At 24.8% G+C, this 27,999-nt stretch overlaps 1 long non-coding RNA gene across 3 annotated transcripts in view; it reads right to left on the reverse strand.

Moving 5' to 3' along the window:
- Positions 1-23,423, reverse strand: part of LOC129968143 (uncharacterized) — a 38,692-nt gene extending 15,269 nt beyond the window's left edge. Inside the window, exons 1-7 of one of the 3 annotated variants that reach the window (XR_008784374.1) lie at positions 23,386-23,423; positions 20,838-20,986; positions 17,306-17,397; positions 16,469-16,626; positions 15,207-15,336; positions 9,344-9,476; positions 6,051-6,144 (exon numbers count right to left, since the gene is read on the reverse strand). This is a non-coding gene — a long non-coding RNA (uncharacterized LOC129968143). Of the gene's footprint in view, positions 1-6,050; positions 6,145-9,343; positions 9,477-15,206; positions 15,337-16,468; positions 16,627-17,305; positions 17,398-20,837; positions 21,162-23,385 lie in introns of those variants that run through there. The other 2 variants (XR_008784376.1, XR_008784375.1) reach the window with 2 other exon arrangements.
- Positions 23,424-27,999: the final 4,576 nt, after the last annotated feature.

Consider the following 27,999-nt stretch of genomic DNA (forward strand, 5'->3'; position numbering starts at 1 on the left):
TAAAATAATAAATCACTAGTAAACACAGTATAAATAAAACAAGTTTCAGCCGTCACCTCTTTCCCATTCTCAAATGATTTCAACTGTATTTGCATTTTGTAAACAAATTTAAAATGAAGTTTTTTTTGGCATTAAAAAATTTGTAACTAACAATATCTGTTCCATATATTTGATATTTCAATGACATTATCTAAAATTTTTCTTTGTCATTTTCAGTAACTTATACTAAATTAATGTTAAATTAAATAACTATGAAATAAATATAAATTACTAATATAGTTACAGATTAACTTTATAAAACAGGGGATTGAGGGAGTTGTGCATTAATAACATCTATCCTTTTCACAAATCCACAATGCCATAAAAAGGTAAACATTGCCAGTATGAAAACACAAACAGATGGCATATAATTAAAGTTACATCTAAAATATTATCTCATTATAATTATATTTCAATACACATGATTTTGGAGCAATTGAAGGTATCATAAACAATGGAAAATATTCACTAAAGTAAAAAGATTAAAGAACACTATTAATACATGTATAGCTTATTTTAATTTTATATATTCAGTGCAAACAGAAGGTGAATGTTGCTAAATATTTAAAAAATATTAATTAACACTTTCTAACTTACACTTTTTCACATTCTTAGGTTAAGGCATTCAACTGCTTTATATTGAAATACTATATATGCATTTTAAAAAAAGTTATGACTGAAGAAATTAACTTCAGTCCCAGTCATTATGCCACAGACTTCAGTTAAAAATGAAAAACAATGGGTTAGGATTTATTATTCAAATACTAAAAGGTAAACAATATAAATTTTTAACAATAAAAAGGATAGAACTAATTTAGCATAATGTATACAAAAAATAAAAAAATATAGAAATATTTTAAAATTTTTAAAATATATACCCACATTAAAGGCAGTAATCTCACAAACAACTATCAACAAAACATTAGTAAAAATATAATGAAAAAGGAGAAACAAATTAAATAGAAGGAAGATGGAGGTAACTAACTTGGGAGAACTTTAGATAAATTCAGAAAGAGAAGGCAATTCAAAGCATTTCCAAGATAAAATTTAATAAACAATCTAACATTAGTTAAAATACTGTAAACTAAATAAGATGAACAAAACTTGTTAAAGGTAAGGCTATATGAATTGCAAAAATTTATGATCAAAATTACAATACAATTACTATCAAAATTACAATTTCTGATTGGTCAGTCTCATAAGATGAATATGGGAGATAAGAGAAAGACAAATTTAAAAGTGCTAAATTTTTATAAGATATTCCAATGAAAATGTATAAACAATACAAGAGAACAAAAAATAAGGAATACAAACTGATAGAATCAATGGAATATGAATTAGAAAAGAGTGAAAGGAAAATGCCTTCTAAAGGTTCCAAAATGACATTAGAGGAAAAAAAAAAAAGGGTTATTCAAGAAGCTCTGCTGAATATAAATGTATCAATTATTAAAGCATACTTTCAGCTAACAAATGACAATTAGATGAAAGTCACAAAAAAAGGTTTACAAAACAATATGTTAAAAAAAAATTGTAAATGACGATTCAGAAGTTTACATACTAAGTAATAAGTGCATTGGAAGAACTAGAAGTTGTTTTTATTATATATCCGATAAAATGAACTTTAAAAAAAAATGGAGGGGGAATTTTTCAAATGATAAACTTGATTTGGAAAGCTATATGCACAAATTTAAAGAACTTTCAAGAAATGGTGTGGGAAGATGAGGAATCATTAACATCTGGCGATATCATAATGATAGATGGATTTGAACTAAGTCAAAATATTCACTACGAACCGAACCAACATCTATTGTTAAATGAAGTTGTGAATCAGTTTCTATAAGCATAATATCAATGTCATAAGTATTTTCATTTCGGTAATAGATATGAAACAAATTAGCTGCTAGAGAATCCTAGTGTAGAATAAATATATAAACAGTACGTTTAAAAAAATCTTCACTGAAAAATTTAAATAATTTTATTGAAAAAAATAATGCTACCATTACTTTTTTTACCAGATATAACTAATGATATAATGATGCAGTTTGATTAAGTCATTTTTAAAGAAATTTACAGTTTTATTAAATATTAGAAGAGTAAAACAAATTTTATTTGAAGTGAAACAATGTTTTTTAAAAACCTTTTGTGCCATATTATAGTATAATTTTTTAAATTTTTTTTTAAAAAAGTACTTCAATACAAGCAACAAGAAAAATGAAGAAAATGTATAGAGTGATGTCATTGCCATAAAAATTTTTCTTTGGACATAGTTAAAAATAAAGCATTCAAAAAATTAAACAACCAATATTTAACGCATCAAATTCCGAATAATGCATTAAGGGTAACATAAATAATATGCCATGAATAGAAAATTAGACCAATTTTACATGCAGCAATTTCAGAAATAATGAAGATACAGAAAAAAAAAATTGAACTTAAAAAGAATCTCAGTGAATTAATTCTCATGGAAAAAGATTTTTTTTTTGTTTTTGTTTTATGACATATTTTATTTTTATTTCAAAAGAAGGTCATCCATACTTATGCTGTTGAAAAAGAAAGTAAACAATTTGAATTCAAATGTTGGTGATAAAATAAATGCATCAAGCAAATCGAAAAATTTTTTGACAATCCACCATTGCATAAAGATAAAAATTATAACTAACTAATTATCATATTTGCTAAGTGTTGTAACAAACTATTATAAAGTTGGAAACATTAACTTAAATAAAAAATAATAAGAACATTTTAATTGGAAAATTCAGATGCAACCTCTAATGCAATTAATTATCAATGGAGCTTTTGCATAAAAATATAAAGAAAATGAACAAAACAAAGAAAAATTACAATGTGTAAAGTTAGTAGGAGATGTGTAATACATTTAAAAATGAACATCAGGCCAGATTTGGCTTACATCATAGTTATGTTTTTTCAGCATTTGCAGAATACCTTTAATGAATGAAAGACCAAAGAAATGAATTCACTTCAATACATACTTGGGTCCACTATAAATATTTCATGAAAAAAACAAAAAACCATTCTGGAATGATAGTGATGCTGATTTTCATGCTAATCAGAAGACAGATAGATACAGTGACATTGTAGGGTCATGAGACTTTCATGGTCCCCTTAAAATTTGTAATTTATTACGGCTTGCAGTAGAAATAAATATGTTTAGTGAATTTTACAGGCAAATAAAAATGTAGATAAAAGTTTTCAAAGCAATCAAAATGCCATTTTAGAAGAATGAAGTATTATATTTGATACAATAGAAATCACAAAATATAAAGACAAACATAATCAAATACAATTTTACCGAGGTCAAGTTTCCAAAGAGCAATCTAATCATAACAAGATATTAAATGTCTGAAATAACTGTCCATTTACTAGCAAATTACTAATATTAAAGAAATACAATAATATATTCAAAAAATGAGGATAGTACTTTCTTTTTGGAGGGGAAAAGACGGTAAATATAGTTATAGGGTAATGAAAAATGCAGAATGTTCATATCTTTATCCATCAACTTTTACAGCAATCTAAACCCTTCAGTTTCATAAGCTATGCAGTTTAATTTTTTTTTTTGATACTGTGTTAGGTATGGCATTTTCCTCAAATTCATATGTCATTTTTCAAGTAACAGTATAAACATGTAACTTTTAGATTTCATCTATTAGAGAAAAAATACAACATTTTATTTTCAAAATTAATAATGTTAGATATCATTACTGTTGAGAATTTTAAAAAAGCAATTTAAAAAAATACCCAACATCAAATTTTAGAATATTACAATTATTTAACAAATTTAATACTACAAACAAAAACTGATGTACATTTTGGTGTCACAAATTACAAAATTTTAGGTTTCCACTACAGATACTAAAAGAACTCATAAGTTGTTTCATACAAGCAATTAACTTTCAGTTCACTGTCAGTAAAGGAAGTGTGAAAAAAATAATTATGGATAAAATAATGAATGAAATTTTTTAAACAAAAGCAAATAAATGTGCCATCTAATCATTTCTACATGCTATTTTCTAAATTCAGCTAGTCATATGAAGAGTTTCCAAAAATAAAAATTGCTAAAACAAGACAACAACAACAACAACAAAAGACTTTTAAAATAATATCAAATGCAAGAAAAGTAATTTCTTAAAATATGATGATGCAAAAAACAGTTTCTCAAAGACAAAACATTTCATACAAATAATCAAAATCCTAACCTAATTAAATAAAAAAAACTTAGAAAAATACCAAAATAAAAGAGACTTGGTAAATAATTCTTATATAGAACTACATAATTGTTCCATATGTATAATAATAGCTCAAGACTAGATAAATGTTTTGGGTCAATCGTTTCTGAAAATTTCAACTAGTTCAACTCACTGGTAACATTTAAAACAAGTTTGCTGTTTGAAAGAAACTACTGATAATTAAATAGTATTAAAGATAAAGATAAGCATTACTATATTTATGAAAGAATTGCTCCTGGATATGATGATAATGATAGGAGGAGACTGCAATATACGAAGGATAACTATGTTTGCCTTTTTTAATGTAACAATTTGGTTTTATAAATTAATTATAAAATTGAAAGTTTAAAAATATTTCCTTACCACAGAAGACAAGTATTATTTTTGGATTTTATTCATCTACTTTAATACTTTTTATTTACTTTATTAAAAAGTATGTTTTATTGACAAATCAAGAAAATAGTACAGTTTGAACTTTCTGAAACACTGAACATCATTACAATACCAATACTTAAGCCATGAAAACCTAGAGATTAAATATATCCAATTTTAGGGAAGTATAAAACAATTGTGACATTTAATGTAAATCTTATTCACAATGAATGCTGATTTTTTATAAATATGTATTAGTATGTGATAGGAATTATATTTCAACTTCAACACAATCCATTTTTGACTTTTAAAAAAAATCAATTCAATGATTGCATGGTTTAATAGTAATAAGCGATTTCATCATTTCACAATAACAAAAAATTTTAATATTTCATGGAATTTTAACCCTTATTCCCCCCCTCCTCAAGTATGCATCTTTAATGTATTAATCTATGGTACAGTATTGAATCACAATTTGAATGTAACACATGTGTCATAATTAATTAAACAATAATTAATTTTAACTCTCAGAAAATAATTCATTTTAATTATTTTATAACTCATTACAGATAACATATGTATAAAAAATTTAGCTAAATCATTTAACTATTTATATTTAATTTGAAGTCATTAATAAGTAGAATAATACTTTAAAGCTTTTTTTTAATTAATAGAATATATATGCAAATGGAATAATACTTTGAGGTACCATAAGAAAAAAATATTGTTAATTATTGTAACTATCTTTATATTAAAGATTATTTTTAATGCCTTTCATGCTCAACGATAATTTTAATGCACATTTATAAAACTGCTTTATTACTCTTATGTCTTCCACAATGCTTGTCCTGGTTATCAATTTATACCAATATGAAATTTAGCTATAATTAATAAGTAATAATAGTATTGCATAAAATAATCACAAAAAGAAATAGTATTAAACATTTTTAAAGCAATCAAACAAATTCAAATTGAATATTATCAATGGAGATGGTGATAGCTATGTTCTCTTTCAAAAGTAACATTATAAGAAAAATTACTATTTTCTGAATAATTAAATCACTATAACCTATGAATAATACAGAAATGCACACACTGAAAGAATACAGATCAACCCATGAATAGCATTTATAGAACTTTCATTAGCTCAGAACAATTATATAATGTTTTTATGTTGTAATTACTAAAGATAAATAAAACAATTTCAGCTGTCTGAAATCAGTCACATTGGGAAATCAGAAGTAAGAGAGTTAACTATCAGAGTTAAAATATTAATTTCTTTCATATTCAAGGGGCAAAAAATGAATTATAAAAGAATTATATATAAAAAAAGATAATACTAGTTCATATTACAAACAATTAATATTTTCTATTTTTAATTAAATAAATTACCTTTAAGAGTAGTTTTACTTTATGCAGAAAATCCATACAAAGGGAAACAACATTTAGATTCAACACAGTTATTATCCTCATTGTAAAAGCAAATCTATTAAGAAAGAACAAAATATTAATAAAAGAAATAAGACATGACAAAAATCAAGAAATATACATATTACCTTAATAGAACTGAAAGTGACTTTTTGGAAATTCTAATAAATTTAAATTCAAGCAAGATTCTAATTTCGTTCTTAAATCAGTTTCCTTAAGAAACCAGTATAGAAACGAAGTTCAAACTTACTTCATTGTTTCATCAAATAGTATTTACAAATACTGTCAATAAGATTATTATTTCTCAGACACATTTTTTAAGACCCTTTTTTTAAAACTTAATTCAACTGAACATTTAAGCTTTGAAAAAGTAATCAGTGATTTCATAGTTGATAGATGCTAGCTTTTTCAATGTAAGAGCCATTTCAATTAAAAGAGTCTTCAGTGTCTTTTCAACTTTTTGGATTGAATTCTAATTATATGTGTCATGCAACATTTGTTTATATGAATTATTTGATGGACTTTGATAAATTCTAAATTATTCTTTCTATTAGTTGTGCCTTTTATAACAACTTATATTCATTGCTTCAAAAGGAAAAAAACATTTATAAATATCAAATTTTCTTTTTCATTAAATTGTTAATTTAGATTAAGTACTTTCTATCGAATGATAAAATAATGCAAGTACTGTAAAACATGTCAGATTTAATTCTTAAAAACATTATTATGCTTCAAATATATTTTTTTAACTGAAGAAGTGGATGTACTCATCATCTGTAATTTTAGTACAGACACGTTAATGCCCAAGGTTATATTCCTATTGAGAAGCCAATTTAAGGTAGAAGACATGAACACAAGAGGAAAGAAAAGCTACATGGGAAAGTTTGCACCTTGCTCAATGTATATTCAAAGCAGCCTATTGACAATGAAAGAAAATTAAATTAAATCAATCAATAAAAAAATAGCTGTAATTTGTTATAAAAACGTATAAGATTGAAGAAGATTAACCTTTTTATTTTGTTTAGGAATGCAAAATTAGTCATAAAATAAATGAATATTAACATCCTTATAAGTTGTTCTTACATGATTTGATTATTTTATCCTAAAAATTCTCATTGTATTAACTGATTATTTACATATTATATTATATAGATTAGTTAAATTAATATATAAATTTTGTGAATGCATTAAAAATATTTAAAAATTGCAATTATGATCATCCAACATATAACTGCAATTAATACTTAATTCAATAATTTCTTATTTCATATAACAAAATTGAGACAATTTATACAAAGTAAACATTCATCTTCCTCAATTAGTAATTTTATATAAGTTGTGCTTTTGATACATTTTGTATTCTTAAAAGTAACATAAATTAATTTTATACTTACTAGTAAAAATATTATTATATGCTAAAAATAAAATATAAGTTTATCAAAATTTGAATATAAGAAAGCATGCAACTCTTAGTAATTCTAAATGCAAAATTAACATAAAATCATGTTAACTACGGTTATATGCATAAAGATTTTCATAATTAGATGAAATGTTGACAAGTAAATAATAATAAAAACTGATATGTAAATAAATCTCTATATTTTAACAGTTCATAAAAATTAAATTTATCATGGACAAAGATCTATAGAATAAATTTAAGAAATCAATGAGAACTCTTTAATCTTCTTCTACAAAATATTTCATTTAATAAAAAATTACAAATAGAGAATCTTTATTTAAAGGGGAATTTCAACTGACATTTCAATATTTTCAAAATAGAATGATAGAAAAAAAATGATGTTTTAAATATTAAAAGATTACAAACACAACTGAAAGGACATTAAATGATTCATTCAGAAATAAGTGAATAATTTTATAGAAAAATTAACTCATTAACATTAATAATCTCAATACAAGTGCAACTACATAATAATATTATTTTGTTAAATAACATAATGGAATAAAAATGAAATTTTTAAAACAGATAGTCTGATAAACAACTCACTAGATAAAAATACTTGTCAGATCAAAAAGCATACTGGAAGCCTCCAAATAATTTGTGACACATCCTTATACATTTTCTAATACCAAACTATGCATAAAATATTTTATTGAAATATTTCTCAGTCAGTTAACAAATAGTTACTGAAGGTGGCTATTAAGAAATTAGTTACTAAGGAAATGAATATTTAATTTTTTTTTTTAAAATTCTGATCACTTGGATGGTTAAGTCTATGTCGTAGTCATGTTGATGTATCTGATAATTGGTACTGTTTGGGTTTTAGTTGCATCAATTTTAATATCTATCGCATATACATGGATATAACTATATGACTCAAAATTATTATAAATAAATAAAAAAAAGTGGGGCTTTTAATCTTGATTATACAAATTAAAAATTAAGTAAAATAATAATTAAAAAAAATTAATCATCAGTGTGTAAATAATTTTATATCAGAGATTAACTTTAACACATGTTTCTTGAAATTCAAATTTTTATACCATTTTGTACCTTGAAATTCCTTAATTTATCATTAAAAAATATTGGTTCTTTTGTAAGTACTATTATCATCCCATATGATGAATAAAAGTATATCCATTAAAAATATTGATCTGAACAAAGCACCTAATCAAGATAAAAAATCTTTTTAATTAATTTCTTTATAATTTGAAATCAAATGATAATTAGCAAAATAAAATAAATAAATTGTATATAGTTCAAGTTTAATTTCTTAATATATACTTGAATGCTAAAGAATACAACAATGAAGTTTAAAAATTGTTTTCCTTCAGAGTATGTTAAACAAATTATTTTTTATTCACTTGTTTATAAATTTATCCTTTTTACATTACATTTAAAATGCATATTAAAAAATAATTCATCTAAAAGAAAACTGTGCTGTAATTAAATAAGAAAAACAACTATTCCATTATTTCATGTTATGATAAATATCGATGTGAACTAATGAAGGATATAAGAATAACATAAATGACAACAGGCCAAAGAATTGTATATCAAATTCAACAATTTTAAAACTTTTTAGCTAAATGCAATTTCAACCTTTGTTTTAGAATTGCAATAACATTAGTTACACAATATCAGTCATACATTTCTATAATATTGCACACATACATAAATGCATTCATACTTTCTTAATTCTATCTAAAAAATCTATAGTAAAAATAATTCAAGATTTAGAAATTCAATTCAGTATAAATAAACACAAAACCAGGCAACAAAGCCTATTTGTTCTTACCTGTGTTTTCAAACAGTTCCTTTTCTTATAATAAATCCAACAAAATGACTAACTAAATGGATACCAAAACTTAGACCAGCTGAGAGCTGATAGACATTTAGTACTTGCATATGCATCACTGTGATCAAAGACACTGGAAAATATTAATAAAATATATGCATTAGTAACTAGCATTAAAAATTCATCAATACAAATATTTAAAAGAAGGTGGGATTATTTTCACTTCTTTAGTGGCAATTATATAAATTCATGTTAATACAGGATAGAAAAAAAAAAAAAAATTCTAATTCTAAAATTAATAATAAAAAAAGTTGTTATTACCTGAAAATTACTACATTTTTTTCTTTCACTTTTGAAAAAATGTAAAACAAGTAAATTATCTTATAACTATTCCAACTATTGAACAATAAATTTAAGAAACAAAAGAGATGCAATTATACTTCACTGCATACTATAGAACACACTGCCTTAAATACCCACTTTTAAAAAGTTAGTTAAACATCATAAGTATAAGCTTTTAGAGGTTTGTACAAGCAATAAACCTCTAAAATCAACAAGAGCAAAGGCTATGGTAAGTGTTATGAGGAATAATATTATAAAGAAGAATAATTTTCCCTTTACATGGCAGGAAGACAAAAAACAAACAAAAAAAAAAGCAATGAAAAGAAATAGCTATAGAAATATCCTAAGAGTAGAGGATATAAATGAATAATAATATTCTTTGAGGAAATATAATCAGCATTAAGTTTGAATAAATTTCGATCAATATTTATTAGCTCTCACTATTCTCACTTTGGTTTGCCTTTCTAAAATATTTATTTCTAAGATTATATAAACAGAAAAATAAGACAGATATGTAAGAAGCACAATTAAAAAAAGCAGGAAATATCTTAATTTATTTTTACAGAAATTCATATATTCCACAATGCCTCACAGAAACAATTCACTTCTATTTTAATCAAACAAAATAAACTAATTGCAACTAACATTTCTCCAACCAAGATATACTTGATGCAACTGTAAAGAACAAGGTCATTCAAATAAGCAGAGGATGAGGAATATCTTCTAAACAGTATATCTTTAAGTATCAGAAGATCTTTAGAAGCATCAGAAGCAGTAATGACATAATGACTGATTCTTCCAGTAGGTAATCAGTAAACACTTGTTTTTATGATTATTCAGAGTAGAACCAAATAAATGATATACTATCACTTTCACAGAATAGTCCTCTCCACTGTAATATTTTTGAAGTTAATATAATTCTAAATAAAACAGTGAACATAACATTGAGAGAAATTTAGTACACAAAAACTTTTAACTAATCTAAAAGTTTCAATTCATTAAACTTTTTATACTATTTATAAAAAATTCACACTTCCTTTTAATATTATCAGTATTTTAAATATTGTTAAAAATTTTATAAATAAAAAAATCATTAGAGCAAGATCAAAGATAAAAAAGTTTCATATATGAAGAACACTGCCAATAATCTGCTCTTAAGGACCCCCCCCCCGCCTCCCCCCCCCAAAAAAAAAATTATTTAACCTGTTCACATTGTTGATAAAATAATTGCTTTATAAAAAATATGTGTGTTAGAAATTCAACTATTCATATAAAAAGTTTTGAAAGCAAATTTTGCAGAAACAAGGATGAGATTTTCTTTAAAAGCAGTTCTTAATTTTGGGCAGAAAAATAGAAGTAAGAATTGTGACAGAATAACATAATATTACAGTACAAATAAATATTTTAAAAATAAAATTTTATATAATTTTAAATTTAACAATAAATCTAACTTTGTGGTCTTTATATTACAGATGAGAGGAGATAAATACATATATGTCTTCAGACAGAAGATAAATGCTAGATATAGATTTAGATAAAAAAATTTTAAATTTAAAGAATTGAAAAATTCAAAATTAATGTCATTGTTTTATATGATTAAAAATTTTTTCAGCAACTTAATGATTTTCTTAACATGTGAAATAGGTGCAAAACAGAATTGCATTTCTGGAAATGAAAATTTCTCAGAAGAGGAAAAAAATTGAAATATTAAATTTAGGTTAGCAAGTAATCCTAAGTTCCAAATTTCTGAATAAAGTAGCAAGAAAGAAAATGGGAGATCGATTTTGCCATTGCATTCAAGCCTTATTTGCAATATACTGCTATAGCAACATACATTTACTTGTAAGAGACATTTAGTTTGAAAAATATTTTTAAGTAGTTTCACAATGAACACAATAATTGTGACACTGCACAGTTCATATACAAAAAAAAAAAAAAAAAAAAAAAAAAAAAAAATTAATTAAAGATTTTGAAGGGCAAATGCATCACATCAATTGTGTCTGAGGAAAAAATTGTTCTCAGCAATTAAGGACCATTTAGAAAAATATTTTAAAAATTTTCATGCATGAAAATATGCAGGTTAGAAATTATAAGAAGGTCACAATGCATGCAGTAACTCTTAACATTATCAACAGTTACAGAATTAACATTACCAATAATTAAGAAATCCATATTAATTTAATAGTATAGGTTATGTTATCATAATGGCAAATGTAAGGGTAAAGTTATCATTATGATATCAGAATGCAATATAAAGTTAAATCACAAACATTTAAAAATAACTTGCTATTGGAATATAATTTTTTGTTTGCAAAATATAATAACTTTTAGAAGATAATAAATTAATATAATAAATTTATGAAGGCATAATAAAGTGCTTGTTGCTAAAATTAATCAAAACTTCAGGAGAACTTAAATAATGAAGTTCCCAGAATTCTGAATAAAAAGAAGTATTAATGGAGCCAAATATCAGCAAGAATGAAAGCTTACTGGTCTTTGTGGTTAAAAAATAATTTTGGCCAACAAGTAATAATGATAATATATAATAATAATGGTCAACAAAATAACAACAACAATATTGAAGCTGAAACATTTAATTTTCATATTAAACGTGGAGCAGTGGACAAAATGAAATGGCATCATTATAAAATAATTGACATGGAAATTTGCAAAAGTTTTCAAAGAGTGTAAAGGCAACAGATAGAAAACAGGATTTCAATTGCAAAGGAAAACTGAAAATAGAAAAATACACAAAATAAGGGTAGCTACTGAAGATGCCATGGAAAAAGTTAAAATTATTATTCAAAAATTTGGACAGTTTGTCAATAATCTAATTAGAGAACATTATTGGCTACTAAGTTCATAAATATGTATGCTTTCACGAAACGTATTAAAACTAAAATTTTGAATGACAGTTTATTTCTAATGTATCAAATTATAGAATGCTTTATAACTGATGAATAAGCATGAATGTCACACAAATAAATAAGTAGTATAAATTACTGTTTTAATGAATTAATCAGGGTACAGCAAATCGAGGGTAGATTATTATCCGCTTAACAAGAAAACCAACAAAGAAAAATATATATTCATTTTGTAGAGTAAGGTACCATTGCAACTTTCAGAATAGTATCAAATGTTATATCAATTTCATTTCTATAAACCATGAAAATGCAAAAGACATGCTATCAATTTCTCAATCTAAGTAAAATAAAGCAATGAAAAACAAAAAGAATATAAAAACATTTGAACTCAAAATAAAACCAATTTATAAAAATGCCAAAATAAAAGAGATATAGCAAGAAATCATTATAGAGAACTATCAAGTTGTTTTATATATGAAAGATTAGCACAAGACTAGATAAGCATTTTGATGACAGTCATTTTTGAACATTTCAAGATGAAAACCAAAAATACTCACTGGTAATATTTAAAACAAGTTTGTTATTTGAAAGAAGTTACTGACAATTTAAAGAACATTAAAAAAAAAAAAATGAACAGCATTACAAAATCTATGCAGGAACTATTACTGGATATGATGATGATAATTGGATTGATCAGGGGATACATAGGTGATCAAAATTTGACTGTTTCTTTAAATTTACAGTGTTATATTTTTAATGCAATTTATAATGATTTTCCAAACAAGTTTTAGCCTTTAATTTGTGATATGCTTATGATGTGCAAAAAATTCAATTTTTATCCATGACTACGATTTTTTTGTAAGAACAATGAGCAGCAAAATGTACAATCCAAAGAGGAAGGAAAAGTGAATGAGAAATGTTTTCAATTTATATATAATTAAAATAGAATTTTGCTAAGAAAGAATTTTCGGTTTCAGTAGATGTTAAGAGTCATCAAGAGAAAATAAAACCTTGTGCAACTTAGATGTTAAAGATAAAGTGAAGCTCAACTTCAAACGATTAGAAAATAATTATTTTTAGAATGTGGACAAATTGAAATTATAACATATAAACACAGATATATTATTCAATATTTAAATTTTGAATACATTTCCATAAAACAGAAGACAATGATTGTTTTTGGATTTCGCTCCACTGCTTTAACAATTTTTCACTGAATTATTAATAAGTATGTTTTATTGACAACTCAAAGAAATGAACATATTATTCATTTTATATAATTAAAATTAATAAATATTATTATTACCAGAAAAAAAATCTTTCCAGGAAAATGACACATCAATTGTTATACTTGATCTAAGTATTATAAACTATCATGCCTCCCTCCCCCTTTGAAATAGCATGTGACAGGAATTAATTATTTTTTTCATTTGAAATTCAACTTTTTTTCAAATATCAGTTCAATAACTGAAATATTGCATAACTGCAACTATTGCATGAAGCAGTTTTAGAATTTTGTTTAGATTTCAATACAGTTCTTTTCCTAATTGTAAAAACAAATCCAATAAGGAACAATAAAAAAATTATGAAAGAAATAAAGTGAAAGAGAAATATTAAAACAAGAATAATACATTAATTTTTGCCATTCAAATGGAATACTAAACTGACTCCTTCCTGAAACTTATTGCACACACTGAACTATAACAGATATTAACAAATATGTTATACTGTTTCTATTTTATAGCTGCTGTTATATTAAAAATTCCACCTAAAATTGTCTTTGACATAATTTACATTTCTATACAATTTTAATGGAGTACAAGATTTGAAAGTTCATACAAAACTTTTCATATTTATAGTTTATTTACATATTGACATCTAAGGAGCATAATACTACAAAAGATATTTGTATTTGCAGTCATGGTCCTACTATATATTGCTTACGTTATTCAAACAAAATGGTTAGTAACATAGCAATAATTTGTTTTCGAATTTTTTTTTTTTTTTATCCAACAGAATTTAAGATATCTGTATATAAATTTTCTGTAAGTGCATGCATTCAATATTTAAAATTTTTCAAATAATGTTAATTAGATATTTAGGTTAGATTTCTTTTTAAGTTGATGAGACATACAGTATTCAATAGGATGAAAATTTTACTATAAGAAAAGGAAACAAATTTATACATTTTTTACAGTCCGAATATATAAAATAATATATGAAAGCATAAATGCTATAGTAATAAAGGAAATTTTTTTAAACCAGAAAGTAAGGAACAGAAATGCTATCTCATTATATTTTGTGCTAATTTATTTATATTGGGCATATCAATGCATAAATGAGTGAAATACCATACTTTTTTTAATTAATGAGTATTCTATTAAAGAATAATTATCACCTTTTAAAAAATGAAAGGTAATTTTTTTATTTATTTAATAGCTTATTATTTGTTTAAACAATTACAGTAAGTTAAATTTAATAACAAAAAAATTGCATGGCATTTAGAATTTATCAAGCTTTTATATTGTATTAGCATAAAGCATACAGGAAAAAAAAAATGCATTTGCTTTTTTTGTAACAAATAAACTATAAGCAAATAAGCATATATCATCATAATAAAAGTGAAGAATATGAAATAAAAAGATTGATGTTCTCACCATTCATAATTTCTATTCCAGTCATTGTCCTCTTCTTATTAGTGTAGTCAGTAAGAAAAGGGAGTCATGGATTCAATGAAGAAAGGGGCCATTTGGATCGGCATATTGAGCAAGGAGTGCCCAAAATCAACTAGTGCAAATAAAAAAAAAATATTTAAAAAAGTTATAAGCACTATTTATAAAAGTATTTAACCAAAGTCTGTGTAGCAGATGAAAGATGCACAATAATACCCTTAAACCATTGTCCTTGGATAATTTGATATATATATATAATTGCATTTAATAAATTACTGCAATTAGAAAAAAACTTTTATTCATCGAAATCAGGACTGTTTAATACATAACTATAATGTATATTTGTATTTAATTCAATAATTTCTTATTTCACATAATCAAACTGAAATAATAACTAAAAATTAAACTTTTATTTTCATTAATTCACAAAGATAAATCACGATTAAACTCAATATAAGCTATGGTTTTCATCCTTTTTTATGCTTTTAAAAGCACTAAATATTTTTATTTTCAAGGGTGAAAATTTTGCGTGAAACAAATCAAATATAAAATTATCCAGGTTTGGATAATACCAAATAATAGGCCAAAAGAAATGTTATTTTGTATAATGCTAAAGAAATGCAACTATTTGCTTCTATTTATTCCATGTGTGATTTCTTTTAAATAAATGATAGTTTATAAATAAATAATAATTCTAAATGCAAAATTAACTAAGCAAAAACAAGAAACAATCTTATGGACTATGGTTATATGCACAAAGATATTCATAATAACAATAACTGAAGCATAAATAAAGTTTTATATTTCAATACTTAATTAGCAATAAATTTATCGAGATGGTGAACAATACAAACTATTTAAGAAATCAATGCATAATCTTTAATTTTCATGAAAAGAGTAATTTAATTTCAAAATAATAATAATAACATTGTAAATATAGAATTCTTATTAATAAAGGAAGCAGATATTTTTCAATATTCTATTTAAAGTAGACTGACAGTAATTAATAACCCTTTAGATATAAAAATGATTGCAAATAGAGTGAAATAAACCAGTAAAAAATATCAGAAATATGTGAATAAATTTATAAAAAATTGACAAATTAATTAGATTTTAGCTATCTTATAATAAGTATAACTTTATCAAATTCTTCGTTTTTTAAAACAAAAATACATTGTTTCAATATGATAAGATAAAATTGATGAAAATATAAAACTTGTGTTATTCAATTTAACAGAAAAAAATACTTTTTAGTCAAAATGTGCACATAGAAGTTTCCTTATATGTTATACTTCATCTTTATACATTTTCAAAAGGACAGAATGAAACTAGACACAACTATCCACATTTCCTTTTCCATATGGATTGCCACGCCATACTTTGATCCTACCAAAAAATTAGCTTTCTACAATAAGAAGAAAGTGTAATTAAAATTTGAATATTCATCTTCAATTACATATTAAAAGTTCTTTAGATATTCATTTCTTAATGAAAACCAAAATTCAATTGAGTTTGCAAGTCGAAGTTTTATATAATCCAAAATTCAACACATTTTCACAGAAGTAAATCCTGATGTAATAGGATGGAATTAAAATGTATCTTGAGTTCATTCAAATTTAATGATAATCATTTTATAAAATTTGTACTTGATTTGAAAAGTTTTTAAATTTAAAATAAATAATAATAATAATAATAACAAATTACTAAGCCATGAATAATGGTATTTTTACTGAGTTGAAAACCGCAATTAAAAATCAGTTTAAGATTTTAATTTCATATTTCCAATTTTAAAGACACAGAGATTATATTTTTCATATTTCATTTAATACAAACATATAATAATCACATTTTGAAAGAAGTAAATAATAATACATCTATAAGTAGAAGGTAAATTTCAGATACACTCATTTTATTATTAAAAAATGAGTGGAAATTAAAATGAAGTACTCATCTTTTACTAAATACAAATCACAATATTAGTAATAAGAATGTTCATAATGATAAATATAAATGCATTGTTTTAGAAAAAAATGAGAATCTTAAGAACTTATTTAAATGAATTGATTAATAATAAAATAACATACTCAGCCCCATGTCATGAATTTTGTTCCTATTACAAATTGTTTGTAATCCTAATCTGATGCTTTCTGATGCTGCTTGATATTGATGATGAAATCTTCAACATTTTCAATAGCATGAAAAATTTGTAAAACAAGTAATATATATATTAAAAAAAATTTAAGTCAATTCCTACTTGAGTCAACAAAAAAAAATATTTTAGTTACTTTTTATTAAAAAATTATAATTAATATAATATGTATATACATATGACAGAATTACAATATCAAGGCAAAATAGAGCTTGGCAACGGATTTGGTGACCAAATAGAAATTAATGGACAAATTTAATTAATTAATTAATATTTTTAAAAAATGTATTAACATCAAGTGTCATCCACTACAAGTTTAAAAAAAATGTATTTGAACTTGAGTGGATGGATAAAAAGTATTTTATTAACGATTGAAAATTTGAACAAGATATATACAGGGAGAGTGTGAACTAATAGTAGGAATTGAAAAAAAGTTCCCTCAAAGAAAATCATAAATAAATAAATAATAATAATAAAATGTATATAATTATCAGAAATCAATGAAAATTTTAAGAATTTTGAATTCATGACTGTAAACTTCAAGGAAATGCGCATAAGTTTGATTTTGTGCAATCCAAAATCAAACTGGTTCCAAGAGACATTTAAAATATTATCTTAAAACAAACTAATACAATAATTCCTGATGGCAAAATATAGCATTAGAATATTTTCCTGTACAATGTAAAATACTCTAGCTCAAAGTATTGTTTTGAAATTGTCTTGTATATTTTGATGTAGTTATGCAATAACAAAGATATGCCATAATAATTTTAGCATATCAAAGTACAATTGGGCATGCCCAATATAACACAATGTGTTAGAAATATTTGTACAAGAATAGACAGTAAAAATTTCTTTATAAGCAGTAAATTAAATCCTACATGTTTTGAATTCAAATAATATCAATTAATAAATAAATGTAACAACATATTAAATAACAATAATATATTTAAATATTTCTTCTTTGTTTGGTGATGAAACGAGGGGATATAAATATATATTAATACCATGTTTTTGTCTATAAGAAATAGAAAAAAAACCCCTTAGGTAAGTAAATTAATAAACATGTTAGAAGATAATGAAATATAATTCAATTCTAAACCATATTCTGTAAGATTATGATATTAACGTTATTCATGATCTTAAAAAATACTAATAATTAAAAAAAATTCTAAGTAATTATTAGATAAAATATTCTTTAAATTGCACATTCTTTTATAACTTTACATGTTTCAATTTTAGTGTCTATGATTAGTAACTATATTTTGCAATATTTTGTTTCTGTATTATTCTAAAAAAATGTTTTTCTTTCAGGCTGAAATGTAGAGATTTACTATTAAATTTTAATTAAGAACTTGCTTTAGAATTTTCGGTATACATCACTTTCAAAAATAGAGTATAACAATATTATTATGCAGAGAAAACTAGAACAATTGAAAGAATTTAGCTTTGCAAATGGCAAATCTGAGGGTACTTTATGATATGTAATTACAATACCAAATTAGAAAAACTATTATTTTAAAACATTGAAGGCCATAACTGTTACTGAGACAGTCTTATTTTCCTATTAATTCCAATCTTATTAAAATTCTTGAAATTGAGTAACAATGATTCATTTTAGCTATAAACTATATGAGAATAGGATTTTATCCTTTCTGATGAAAGTACAGCACAGAACAGGTTTCTCTTTCTCACACTTACTTGTTCTCTGCCAAAACAACATTTCTTACTGATGCAAATTTACTGGAAATTTGTTCATTGTGCATTTTAACAATTTTAAAACAAACTACTGACTGGCAGAATAGTACCCTCAGACTATTTTTGAAAAAAGCTACTGAAAAACTCAATTGAAAAGCACTTCATCAAATATTTCTTTTTTGGAATGCAAAACTTACAATACTTTGTTCTTACTTGCATTCTCTCTTTCTAATAATGCATTATAAAAAAAAAATTAAATTGTCATTAGAAATATATCGAAGAAATAATTTCAAATAAGAAATTTGCTTTCAAAAGTTAAAAAAATACAATCAAAGTTTTATTAACTGCTGAAAATCAGGCACTTAAAAAAACAAAAGATGATCATCACTCTGATGCATTTGAAGAAGCAATAAGCACAGCAACACATATAAAACAGATAAAAATGTCCCCCAATATTTTATTGCATACTTCTTAATAAGGGTGTTATCACTCTTCCCTCCGGCCTAAAAATTAGGGGTCTTAAGCAAGGTTATGAAAGTCACAAGTACTCAGATTCTTATTTCCAAGCCTCACGCATAAGCATTTGTTCTTTCAGTACAGTAAAGCAAACCAAGAATACATTTTAGAAGTTTTATAGTGTGATTGAAACCAAAATTTGACACAGAGCTCTAACTTTAGAAATAAGATCATTTAACAAATTTTATTTATTTAAGCTGCATATGCAAATATACAGATTGACAGACGGTCAACTCTTTAACGGATTTGGTTAAAAATTTTTTTATTAATCTATACTTTAGATACTAAAACTGTGTACCAAATTTTATGATACAATTCTTTGCATTTGAATTTATTTCATTCACTTACCCTGGAACAAACAGAGAAATAAATAAATCTTGAAAATTTATTATTGTGAAATATTATTTCAAAACTCTTTTGGGTTATCATGTTCACGGACATTCAAAAAATATGTTTTTCGGAGATTTAAATTGCAAAGATTGGGCAAACTCCATTTTTTGCTGATTACAATTTGTTCTCTTTAAAAACTTGGTATTAGAGAAAATAAAAACTAAATTTTACTTTGGTTATTTAGTTCTGGTATGTATTAGCAAAAGTAACAAATTACAAGTAACTTGGAGCTTTGCATTATCATGGTAACAAGTATATTTGCATAATATTTGCTAACAAACATGAACATTTTGCTTTAATTTATTTTTGAAAGCCTTGATCTTTCAGTGAACTCACTTTTGAAAGGCCACTAATAAAATACATTTAAATATATTTTTAACAGCATATTATTTAAAAAATCTACACTTCTGTACAGAAATGGCTTGAAATAAAATTACATAAAAAATTTACTAATGACGATTCATTAAATGATGTTGAAAATAACTAACAAATGTTCTACGAAAAAGAAATCATGTGCAGAAAAGCAAAAATGAACTGAAGTTACTATTGAAAACTAACTATGTGGTTTTACATATATACATAAAATTACCCTCAAAAGAGACACAATTCTTTCCCTATCTAAGCAAGTAAAATTAGATTTTAAAAAGTCAAGTAATTGAAAGAAATATATTTTACCCACATTACTAGTATCATCATAAACAAATAATTCGTGAAGAATACCAGAAACAAAGTTAGTGCAAGGAAAATTATTAGTGAAGTGAATGTCGGAAAATTCAAGATAACTCAATATATCAAGATATTATAAAAATTCTTTTTTAAGAATTTTGTTTTAATTTTGAAAAACAATAGTAAAAAAAAAGTACCTTTTTCCTAAAATATCGTCAAAATTTATTCCACAATTTTGTGCTCCTCGTGATGACATCGAGTGGTGCACTGTGTATTTGCCTATGTTAATTATGCCATTGTTTTTCTCTGACTTCTGGATTCAATGAGAGATGAAATATCAGACACCCTGAAGAAAATGTAGACATTTAATTGGTCAAATCTAGCTTTGTGAAATATCCTCCATCATAAAGGAGGGGAGGATAGCATCTAGACCAAAAATAAGCACTTTTAAGACCCATAAAAAATAAGCAGTTTTTAAGGACTTTTCATGATAATATGGATTTTGTACATATAGATTTTTAATGAAACCATAAATGACTTCCAAAATTCTGTAAATTGTTTGCATTTTACAGAGAGAAAAAAAATGCTAAATGCAGTGACAAGTTTAGAGATTTTAATATTATATGAGAAGCAAAACTTTTTTCTAAAAGTAATAGGTTCTTTTAACAAAACATAATCAATAATTTTTAGAAAAATACTGCAATGATTTTTTTCCCTCCAAATTATACCCATCTTTACATTATCTTTTAAAGTAAGTCACAGAATATAAAGAAAAGCACTTCTGTGCCTTCTACCAAATATAAACCTCAGGTGTTTTTAAATAATCGGTTATTATCAAAAATGGAGGCATACAGACAATTATCAGTATTATGAAAACTCTCCTATAGCTTTTAAAAAAATTTAAATTCTTCAAAATTTATGATTAAATATTTATATAAACCTGCTTTTAGTTTTACTTAAATAATAATCAATTTTATTTAAAATTTTGACTGTACATTCTCCTATTTGAAGTACACAAAGAGAATATATTATAGTCAGCACAAAAATTTGTTCTCTGAGCTGTTGATAAATCTCCATAATTTAGATCTCCTTAACTCTGTAAAGACTATTTTTGATATTATGTCCGCGTAATAGCCTGCCTGTGAATGCAATAATTCAAAAATAGAACGATATAAACAAATGGAATTTGGCACATGGTCTTTATATCAGTTTTATGAAATTGACAGTCTCTCTGTCAGTATTCAAACGTCTATGATAGTCAAAGAAAGTAAAGACCTAGATCAATCAAATGGTTTTATCAAAAGAATTATAGATTTGTACTAAATTTTTATTACAATCGTAAGAAGAACAGACACTGAAAATAAAGAAAATATTATGTTAATATAAAGCAGTGATGCAAAAACTAGAGGGTCAAAGAGTATAGACACTTTTGGTGCCAATCTTATTGGGCACTATCTGAACAAAATATTAGCACATTTATATCATCTTTTGAAATTAAATATCATAAAGTTCTGAAAAATAATACTATGTCCAGGGAGCATCTATATTTGCTAAATCACTGATAATCACTTGGGACAAGAAAATTATATGAGAATGTCAAGGGCAGAGCACTGTTAATGGATAATGAAAATCCTTTTGTGTATTGAAAATAAAGTTAATAAATTTTTGGGTTGGCTTTGGGACCTCCCAAAGTCAACCGAATTCTGGGGGGAAGAAGTTTTGGGAATACTCAATCCAAATAACTTAAAATAATGTTTTTTTGCTAAACATAAAAAGAATTTGTAGTCATAATTCAGGGAGGATGAGCTATTCTAACATCAATGAACTGGTATCATTACTAAAAATATTCAGTGGTAAAATTATTGTATGCACATGCAGTGAGACAAAATGTAACAGCTCTTCCAAGACGTAATTGATAAAAAATAAATAACTTAAAATATCTGCTTAAGAACCAAACAAACTATCAGAAGTATTTGAATTTTAGTGAAAGAGATGAGAAAATTAAAAAAAAAAAAAATACTGCTCTACACCTGTAATTTAAAAAATAAAAGCCAGGAAAAATAGCCCAAAAGCAAAATGGATTTAATAAATCCCCAATGGAATTTTGTGCTGAAGGTTATTTTAAATAGGATATTAAATTTTATATTGAGCTGTTCAATGTAAATACTTATTGCAAACATCTTATTAATAAAGAAAATCTTTTAAGACTGTTTATTTTCAGGTGAGAAACTTAAAACTGCAGTTGATTTCTTATTCAGTGTTGTCTAAACAGTCTCTATTCCCGATATTTATGTTAATCAAACAGTCAAATAAATATTCGTTAATTTTACAGTGTACTGTAATGATTTAATTACTAAATGAACCACATTTTATAAGAACCTTTGGGTGCTATTCTAAATATTCTAATCCACAAAGAGACATAGGTAATTTATAAAATTCAGTACTTAACAGTTACTAAACGAAATTAGACGAAAGCTTACATTATAAAAAGATAAATTTCTGTAGATTATACAAACACCATTTAGTATGGTGAGGAAAACAGATTAAAAACAATGTTAAAAATATGCAAAACATATTGATCTATATAAGCATCCTTAACTTAAACAATAAAATCACAACATATATTGGTACAAAAAAAATGAAAAAAATTAATTAATACTACACATTAAAGGTATTTAGAGTATGATGTAATTGAAAATAACACTTTTGATAGATTACGAATAATTTCGAAGTCACTCTGCTTACATTTTAATTTCGCGCACTTTTGTTATGTCAACTTTTTTCTGAAATTATTGTCATACTAGAGCTTATGATATAATCACTGGACATTTTTATGATGAGTTTAAACAGAGAAATATAATGAATATCATAGAAAGCGAAACACGAATATCATTAACACGAAAATTTGAATGAAATAAAGAAAATCGATTAATAACTAATATGTAAAAAAAAAAAAAAAGATATGCGTCATAAAGAATATATATATTTAAAAAAAAAAAGGCTTTCTTTGCACCCAACGTTTCAAACGTCACCCAATGTTTAAGATTTCTGTCATATTTCTTTCCTAGAAATTCCAGAATATAATTTTATTTTATTCCAATTCTGCCGGAGTATTGCATTCCGGCAGATAATAGCGCTCTGTTGGGAATTGGTAATATTCTGCCGGTAATGTTAAAACTGAACCGTTCACATCAGGGATCTGCATTAATGGGTAGCGTTAACCGGAGGACGTATTGGAGGATCAAGCTAGGTTCCAATTAGTGCTTGTAGGCGGAGCCAGTAGTCTACAGCCATCTATAGGCGTTAACAAGAACTATCCCAATTCCAGGATTAGCTATAATAATGGTTATAACATTTGGCAAATACGCATATTTGTGACGAATTATGCAAATATTTTTCCTTTCCTCTTACGCGCTTTGGTTTTTTCTTTCATTCCGCCAAAACTTTGAATCGCCAAACTGTTTCGTTTCTTTTACTCATTCTGAAACTTTACTCGTTTCTTTTACACTCTTTCAGAAATTCATCTGATAATTTTTTTTATCTTAAATTGAATTTGATGTAAATAAATTCTTTATTATTATTAATAATAAAGAATATTATTCTTAATATTTATTAAGAATTTTTTAAAGTCTCCATCGTTAAAAATTATTATTTATTAAATAAATTATCAAAAATATAAATGTATTTATTTATTATTTATTTTATTATTGTATAATTATTTTTCATTTGAAAGAAACTTCTCCAACAGTGGAAAATAATAGAAATATTTTCATGCAAAATTTGATTAAATAAATGTTTTTATGTTATTGCGATTCGAAATAACATTTGGCTGCAAGGACTCTCCATATTATATATAAATTTTTTACTACATACAAATTTTTTTTCTAATAAAAGGGAACGTGCGTGTGTGTCTGCAGAGAAGAAAAAAAAATGTTTTGGAGGATGGGAAAGTCTAAGTTTGGTAGAGCAATTTTTTAATTTTATTATTTAAAAACAGCGAAAAAGTTTCATGTTTTTCTGCAATAACTTCCAAAAATGTTTCCAGATGAAAAAAAAAAAAAAATATTTTAATTTATTTTTAAAATAAAAGTATATTTATACATATATCTTTTTAATTATAAAATCTTATGATATTCTTTCTTTCTTTTAACAAATTTTTAAATTTTGTTTTTCAGCAATATCGTAAATGAAAGACAAATCATTTTAATTGTTCAATCAAAGCTGAACGATTTTCCTTTGTTAAAAAATATGAGATAAAATTATTCATACTTTTAATATAATAAAATTTAAAGACTGGCATGTTATCAATAAATTTCATCTTTCGAGGCAGATATCGGGATTTAGAGCTTCCAAATTTGGCTGGCAGATAGCTATTTCTTAGATAGCAATATTAAGAAATCTTGTTCAAAAATTAAATTAAAATTTTAATAAAAAAATTAACAAAATTCCAGCATTTTCTTTAATAACTTCGAAATAAATTACTGACCAAAAAGATTTTAAATTTTAAAAAAATTGGTTTTTTAGTTATCTTTTTTTAAAAATTCTATTCAACATTTTTCTTCTTTGATCTTAGTATTTTTCAAAATACTTTTAAACATATTTTTCAAAAAAAAAATTTCATTGGTTTAGTAAACTTTATTTCTATATGAGCACATTACAGTGATATTAAATACAATTTTATGTGCATATTATTGTCATTTTAATTTTTTAAAGATAATATAAAACTAAACAATTAAAATCTACAATATTGGCTTCCTGTAATGTTTTGGATGAAGATTCAAATCTACTTTATTATTTTCATTTCTATTATTTATTTGTTATTATTTTATTTCATTTATTTAAGGTTAACATAAAATTAAAAATTAGGTTTAACTGGAGCATCATCTTTTTTTTTTTTTTTTTCCTAATAAAATACAGTTGATTTTTTTATTTGACCAGTTTTTTATGGCCGTTTTTAGCATTTTATAAAAAGAAATTTTAAAAATTTTCTATTAGTTTTAATATATTCACTTCTTAGTTTAATCATTAAATAAGTCTTCCATCAACTCCAAGAAAATTCTTTTCGAAGGTTATGTTAATTATTTATATATTATAGTTTGCTTAAACAGCAATTCTCATGAAAAGCTAACAAACAGTATTTCTTATAATAATTAACAACTATATATATAATTTGACTTTTCTTGCAATTCATGCCTTAATTTAACAAAAATTAAATTTATTGCAAATACTTTATAATTAATTGACATAATTAAAATAATACTAAATGTATGATGGACAGACCAGCTGGTCACCGAAAACATCTAGTACATCCTAATTATTTCGATTTCGTTTCCAAAGTATACATCTAACAATAATCATCCTTATAATGTAAATGTGTTTTCAATGTGAAACAAAACAGCGTATATCATTGAGGAACACGGTGTTAATATATTAAATAGTTAGCTAACATTAGAGCTCATATTTCTTCTTCGGCTCTAGCCATGACATACATGGAATGCCTGTTTAATTATGCACCGACTCCTCTTAAAATCCAAAATTAATATTTATTGACTGATTCTGTATTTAGCATTGATGTTCAGCTGCCAGGTATGCGCTTATATTTTTATATTAATGTTGAATGTGTAGCATGGACCTTTAATTGTTCTATAAATTTCTACATATCTTTTCTAATCAACTACTATTCTTTGAATAATCTACATTTATTCTCTGAAAATGTAATGAACTTGCTTGTAGATTATTTGATGAAAATAAGCTGGAATGTATAAACCCCTTCAAACCCATAATGGGATTTATGATAGATGATTTTATCAAGTAAATTCTTCCAATCAGACTTCAAATCTTAAGAAATAAAAAATTCAATTAAATTTGCATCAAAAACTATTGTTATGACTGTTTCAAAATCTATCAATAGAAGGATATTGGAAAACCTATCAGGAAAAATAATAGAAAAAAAAAAAAAAAAAAACCAGGAAGGAGCCCGAAGTGGAGCAGTTCTCTTAGTTTTCGGAAAGGGGATATCCTATAATGGCAAATTTTCAGGCATTGTGTTTTAATTTTGTTCAATTAAATCCTATTACTCCTTCCAATGGTTAATCCATTTATCTTATTTGGTATCAATGACATCATGTAATTTTGACCACTTGTTATCTGCTAGGAGAAAACAGATTAGGGAAAAAAAAATGTTTTTGACGGCAGATCAAAAAGATCCTTATATTTTCTAAAAACTACTTATATTCTCTTTTCAAATTTATCACAGAAATTATACAAAAAATAAATATTAAGGTGATTCGAACCTTTAATTCGAAATATCGTAGTATAATAATATTTTAGGCTTCATTTTAATCTATCTTTATATTATTCTTTTCCCTTAATTGCAACAGCAATAAAGTAAATAAAAATGGTGTTTAATATCGACAATATCAAACACATTCTTAAGATCAAAAATTAAGCAGGATCGGTCTTTAGTCGATTGCTTCCAATTGGGCGACGTTCATAAGGTCTCTTTTATATTTCCTGCATACAGGGTTAATTTTTCTTCCGCCTTGCCATGGACCTTAACAAACATAAAAGAATCCTAGTAGTCTTTTTACGAAGGGTATTGTATGTTCGTAACTTAAAATGTATAGCTACTGTGTCTATTTAGTAGGGGAAAAAGGGGGCACGAGAAGGGTATTGGGATCGGACATTTCCGTACGAGTCAAACGTCCAATAAATTATTCTTAGTTCATTTAAAAAAGGGGCTAGGGAGTGATTAGTCTTTGCTAAAAACATATAAGCCTGCTAGCCAGAATGTTTAGTGAGAAAATGCTTTGGTATTTTAATTAAATTTTGATACTTAAACATAAGAAAAAAGCTTCTGTCTGTTTGTACATGTGCTGACTTTACAAACCAGCCTTTTTGACATGTATAAATCAAATTTGGCAAATATTTAGTTTGGTGGGTAGAAATGTGCTTTTCAGAGCGATTTTTTAAATTTTTTTAGCTATTTTAGTTAGAATTTTTGAATAAAGTTTGCAAATAAAATACGAACAGAGTTAAATTTTTAAGGTTAAAGGAAAATATTATGTTGTATTTAGAGATTTTACTATTATTGATGCTATTTGCTATTGTTGTCAGTAAATTACAATGTATGTATTACAATGTCAATACAGAACATGATTTTAAAGCTGAATTGAATTGTCGATCAAGGAAGTGCTTTGAAATTTTATCAAAGCAAATGATGAAAAATTAAAAGTTTGGTTTCAAATCTTAAGAAAACTGATCATTAAAAAGCAATACGGAATAAAAAATTTCATTTATGAAAGGATATCTTTTTATCGATTATATCTGAATTCCTTAATGTTTCCTGCTATATTCATG

The sequence above is a fragment of the Argiope bruennichi genome, chromosome 5, assembly GCF_947563725.1.
Source record: "Argiope bruennichi chromosome 5, qqArgBrue1.1, whole genome shotgun sequence".
In the NCBI taxonomy this organism is placed as follows: domain Eukaryota; kingdom Metazoa; phylum Arthropoda; class Arachnida; order Araneae; family Araneidae; genus Argiope; species Argiope bruennichi.